This window comes from Rhipicephalus microplus, chromosome 2, assembly GCF_043290135.1.
Source record: "Rhipicephalus microplus isolate Deutch F79 chromosome 2, USDA_Rmic, whole genome shotgun sequence".
NCBI classification, from domain to species: Eukaryota; Metazoa; Arthropoda; class Arachnida; order Ixodida; family Ixodidae; genus Rhipicephalus; species Rhipicephalus microplus.
The window spans coordinates 234,806,396-234,812,798 of NC_134701.1; positions in this window are offsets into that span (position 1 = coordinate 234,806,396).

Here is a 6,403-nt window from a genome sequence, read left to right on the forward strand (position 1 = left end):
AATAAAGAGGTGTTGTGACAAATTCTTCTACAAAATTGTGAACTCAGAACAGTTTTTCGCGTTCGCAAAAATGTGATAAAATATGGCGTAGCTATTTCCTCGAGTGAAAGTAGCATACAGCGTATGTACATAAATAAAACTAAGTAAGCCTAATCGAGTCAATTAGTGAAAATCCATTCCTGCAAGCGTTGCTAGTAATATTTATTCAGCGGTTATTAATTAGTAAACGTTAGACTTTGACACACAGTGTGCAGTGATTTAGCCCCACCGTATGGCTTCTGCCTGCGAGGTTTGTCAGTAATCATTACTCTCTGTCCGCGATCTCTAATTGCCCTTTCATTCCATCAGCTTCCCCAAATATCATGCGTGCCAACTTGGTATACTCATTACACGAATAATTCCCATTGCCATGTATCCCACACTTTCTCGCGTTATGTCTGCCGCATGTGCTATCATCGCGATGATCGCTGTTCAGGTCTTTATATAGGATCACACAGCTGGTCTTCTGAGCATGAACAGTGCGGAAATGATGGCATTGTTCTCAACGCCATCAGTTAGAAGGCTAGCAAAATTGTTACTCACGTCTGAAAAGGGTGGCTCACCGCAGCGATTTTCAGGAAATATAAACGCGTCGGTTGGTTTGTTAGTAGGCTGCCAAGTGACGAAAACAGGGTGGTCTCAACAGAGCGTGCACGTCTTCTTTCTTTCTTTCTCGTGTCTCAGCAAGCGCACGTGCCAACATGCTGAAGCACGTAGTGGCAAAAAAATATAAAGCTATGGGGAGAGAACAGTCGTTTTCACGAAACGATGTCAAAAATTTAAAACTGGAACTTCTCGTTCCCTTCGAGGTTCTTCAGTAAGAAAATTAAAAACAATTCATTCTGCGTGTACTATGTGCAAGCACAGCGATGGTTAGAAACCATGTGTGGCTGATTGCGCTACATGCGGACAAAAATGTTCACGAACTCCTCCAAGGCCAATTTTTCTCGCGGGTTTGAGCCACTTTCCGAGACCACAGCAACATGTGAAGGAACACTTAGGACTCCACGGTGACTCCAAAACACTGCAGAACCTATGCAATTTGATGCGAATGCTCTCATGTTTCACAGGAAGGCACAATCTTTTGTGTGTTCGTACCTGATTCACAGTTAACCCTGGAAAAGTGCGACTCTTACTTTCGCCATCGTCGTTATGAGTATACACATATAACAACACCGCGCAACCTTATATAAGTGAACAACTGTGCAGCAGATGTGGTCAAACTGACGTTTTCACTGTTTATTATTTGCAGGTGGCAAGCGCACTTGGCATTTAATAAAATCTATGGGCAAGATTGGTTGTTTAGTTGGTTCATCAACACCTTGGCGCAACCTACCTAGGGGAATAGGCCATGAACGGGACGGTGCCTTGTTTTTTAAATTAATTCACTTCTTGAAAGAGAAGGTTGGAATAATTAGGTAATATAGGTAATAATAAAAAGATGTTAAATTTCTAAACAAAAAACCTTGAAAAAAAAACATATAAACATACAAAAAAGAAAAAATATATACATAAAACAACTGAAGTTACTTATTTTTAGCATTCCATTCTTTTAGATTCTCGTAAGAAATTTTTAACAGCGGTAAAAACGCTCCTGTGGCTGAATCCAAATGCGACTGCGCCAAATGAAACAATCACCGGAAGTGTCAAGTTTAAGCGCATTTTTCGTAGGGACTCTTCCAGTAGATTTTCCCTTTGAGTTTTGAATTTTCGGCATGACAAAAAGAAGTGCTCCAAAGATTCCCTCTCATTACAATAAAGGCACGAAGGCGACTGTGCCAGACCCGACCTGTGAAGGTAAGAGTTCAATGAGGGGACTCGACAACGCAGCCTGGTAATCACTATTTCTTCCTTCCTTGATGAACACCAATTGTTCTTCCAAGGAAACATTAGCTTTGGGAAGTCTGATACAAAGAGTGACTACCATTATCTTAACTTTTTTGTATTTTTTTTCTTTGGCACCAAAGCTGTTAAAGCTAGCCGTAATGCTTGTGTGCGGCGTTGTGAGCAGGAAGCTATCATCTCAAAGGTACGTGCCACAGAAACTTGACATATCTCCGTGCCCACCACTGGTGAACTAAAAATGAAGGAGCCGACTGCTAGCACAACAAACGGCTGCGAAGCGACGGCGTTGAGCCGAAGACTCCGAGTACGTACAATGACTGACTAGAAGGGAATGGAAGAGAAAACGGTAGCTGCAAGGAGATCCCTGAGTGATGGAAGGACTACGCCGAAGATGACATGCCCTAGACCGGCGCAAACGCTTGGTTATAGCGCGACGTTCTATCTCTTGAAGTTTGGACATCCGTGACCTCTGCGCTGAGACTCAACGTAGGAACACCCTAAAGTTAAGTCCTTGCAACGACGTGGAATCAATGTACAAAGAACCTATGATACTTAGTTAAGGCTTAGAAGTGACCTCAGAGCAACCTATAGTCTTTAGAGTCACCCAGCTTCACAATTTCTGGCCTGCTTGCCTGCAAGCAAGATGATTATGATTAATAAACTTTATTTTTGTGGAAGCTATGACAAATTTATTGTTTTTTGCTACGAACAATTAAAACCGACTGTCCCGGCATGCTCTTCAGTTGCACCTCGAAAGATAACAGGCACCATGCGCAGAGGTGAGTGCCTTACTAAGACTAAGGACTTTCTATCCAGATGAGATAGAAAGACTCCCAGTGACAGTCCCAGTGACATTCGTGTCACTGGGAGTGTTCTTTGGGTTAACCTTACGTTTTGTGGCGTTGTCAAAGTGGACATCAAAGTCTATGAAGAAGTGCGTAGTTCAGGTAAGCTCCACCTGTCACCCTCACAGATTACCATGTTAATGTGAAAGTCATCTGCTTTTATTAAAGGCGATAGCCTTTCTTGGGGACCTTCGACGCAAAAACTTTGGTCTGTTTGTCTGTATGTCTGTCTGTACATTTGTCTGTTTGTTCACCGTTACCCTGAACCGGGTACTCTAAACAGCACCAGCTGATACCCCGAATGGCCGACCCCTTCCGCAGCGCCCACCAACAATGCTCAAGTATCAGCGTTCATACTTGTGCGATTGTCAATTAAAAAGCAATTATTGCGCATATCGGAGGCACCATAACAACACGTATATATTCCGCATGTTCGTCTTTTACTAGAAAAGGCATACAAAAGTAATTCTAAGAACCGTAGCGCTTATCACGCTGCGCTGACCATGCAACGCTCGCACGAAGAAGCGAGTGTTTCCAACGCTTTGCAAACACACCTACCCGGCAAAGACACCTACCCGTAGCCTTGCGTTCTACACCTTATCACCTCTGAGACGGATGCGCACACCCGTTTTAGGGCCACGCACTTTGTTTTCCAAATAAAACTGCCAGATGGCGCTCATGTCTCACGTGTGACGTGACTTGATGCGCTCGCTCGCCTCCGCTGCACGCTTGAGGCACTCTAACGCAGCGCCTCCAGAATACCATTCGCCGATTTTCTTGCGCAGAACATCATATAAATGTTTTGTTCACCCTCGCCACACGCAAGACTATTTTTTTCTTTTTTTTCATGAACTCTTTCACTCCATTTTTCCTAATAGTTTATACAGTTATTAGTCCCATATGTTTAGTTACCTTAAGCTTCGACGACATGTCTATCTACTACAACCTGGTACAGAAACATAGATATCTTTACGCTTTCATTATTTACGTGAACTTTCCAGGATATTCGGAAATTCGGGAGCACATGCTCGACCGGAAGGACCAGGAAGAAAAACAGTCTCATATGAATTACGTTTCACAAAATATTCCTTTTTCGACCGATATGTGTATGTACATTGATCCTTTTTTGCTTGTCAGAGGAGCGAGTGGTGGGGGCAAAAAAAATATGCAACAAAAAAACAATAGTATTGGAATCTAACGGTGTACGCTCGTGCTTTAAAACGCACTTCCCCATTTCGAAAGAATAACCACCACCAAGACACGTTATCAAATCACTTTCTGCTTTCATTGCTTTACACGTGCTTTTGTGCGTAGGGGGAGGGGGGCAGTATCGTGGTTTTAAAACGTGCTATTTCAGCTAGCTAACTTGGCAAGCACATGTGGTTTCTAAAACACAAGTTGATACAACCTAGATTACCATAATTTGTAAGTGCTTTCCGAGGTCAAAGGCGCAAAATTTTCATCCAGACAACTCGTGAAAAAAAAAATCTCGCTTCTGCTGTGGTAGGCACTGCGCACTGGGCCATATGCGGCTAAGCGTTTTTCTGGCTATTCCGGAGGATGCAATTTTTTCAAGTCACACTGATAACATCTCGCTATACCGGCACTACGGAACTGCGCTCCTCCAGATACACTTGGCATCGCAAGTGAAACTGCAGATGATTGTTTTATTAGTCGTCCGCAGCTTGCTAACTTTGCACGAACTGTTATTCCCGTGGGAGCATATTGCGTGAACAGCTATCGTAATCAAGTTACCTTGAATGACAAGCGGCACTGGGCGCACTATACCGGACAAACTAATCGTAATAAAATCGACAAACGTTTCACTGTTCCTGGAGAGATAATGCTGCTAAGCACCCATACAAAGATTCTGCACTCGTAAAACATATGCTGGCACTTAGAAGAAGACCAAAACTTTATTTGCGGAAAAGACCGTTCATATCCGCTAAAACAGGGCAACGCTACGTGATTGGGCAAGCTATAAAACGCAAGAAACAAACGGAAAGACAACCAGGTAACATACAGAATGAACTCCTCGAAATTTTCCATCGTTGCGTTTCGTTAAAGCATGAGAGTGTCAGAAAACGTCAACAAGTTATACGACAGGTAGAGAGGATTGTTCGCATTCCTTGTTCACAAGGTTGGTAGGAGCACTGTTATTCTGGTCCACCGCCTACGAAAGCTTTCTGCCCCTAACGTGCTTTTCTGCGCCCTCTGTGATCGGATCACCACCAGTCGACGATGACGTTGGATGACATTACAAAGTCTTGTGATTTATGGTGTCAGGATGACGTCATATCGTGATGCCATGCTGTTCTTTTTCCATCGTTCATGTTGACACTGCCGATGCCAACGGTCCATTCACTCGTTATAATAGACGAGGCATATAATAATAATAATAATAATAATAATAATAATAATAATAATAATAATAATAATAATAATAATAATAAAAATAATAATAATAATAATAATAATAATAATAATAATAATAATAATAATAATAATATCTGTGGGTTTAAGTGCCAAACCACGATATGATTACGAGGGCCACCATATAGTGGAGCTCTCCAGAAATTTTGACCAACTGTTGTTTTACGGTGTGTGATGACATCGCAGAGTACCTGCCTGTACCATTTAGTCTCCACTCAAGTGCGACCACTGGGGCCGGGATCGAACGCGTAACCTCTGGTCGACAGCCGAGAACGGAAACCACTGACTTACCGCTGCAAACTCGACGAGCCTTCTATAGGGCTCTCTCCTGGAAACACTCGGCCCCGCACAATTGCACAACATGGCAGTATGAGAATATCACTTGCTTTCGACAAAAATACAGGAATATACAAGTGCTAAAAATAGATGATAACCCTAAGGTAGCATACGCCAAAACACAACTAAAACGTGAATAGTGAAGAGCTTTACGGTTTACCATCATGTGAAAACGTCAAAGGAAAGGCAATTACCAGAAGCTGAAAGGACAGCCCCGCAAGGAATGAAACAATAAGGTCAGAGGGAACAGTATTGATTATAGCAGAGCAGCGTGGGGAGCCGATATAGTATAGGTGATCTTTATGGGCCAAAGTTTATCAGCGCAGGTCACTTACTTAGGCTGAGTCGATAACCCGGGGCTCCGCCAGCGCAATACCACCATCGATTGCCAATCGGAAGAGAAAGCTCTAAAGGACAGGTTTGGTCTATGACATGGTTGTTGTTTGGTGGAATAGGCTCACCGAGATCGTGAAAGATCTCGGGTGCGCACTCAGAGGAAAACAATTTCCGGAAATAACGAGCCTTGGTAGAAGAAATGAGGGTGACCTGAAGCGGAAAGCACATCGCTTGTTCCCGAATCGACGTGAACAATCAAACGAACGCCTCAAATCCTCGGGTGCGTGAAATCGATAGCAAATCATTCGTTAACGAACTATTGGGTTTGTGTGCATGCGTAAAAAAGGCAGAAGCTGTGGCTCATGTACTAGAAATATAAACAAATTGGAGGGCGATTTTTGCCCACGATAGCTATGTTTATCCGCGATACTCGAAGGCTGTTGTCTGTCTGTCTGTCTGTCTGTCTGTCTGTCTGTCTGTCTGTCTGTCTGTCTGTCTGTCTGTCTGTCTGTCTGTCTGTCTGCATGTTTGTGTATGTACGCTTCTTTATTTGTTTGCTTGTTCCCTAT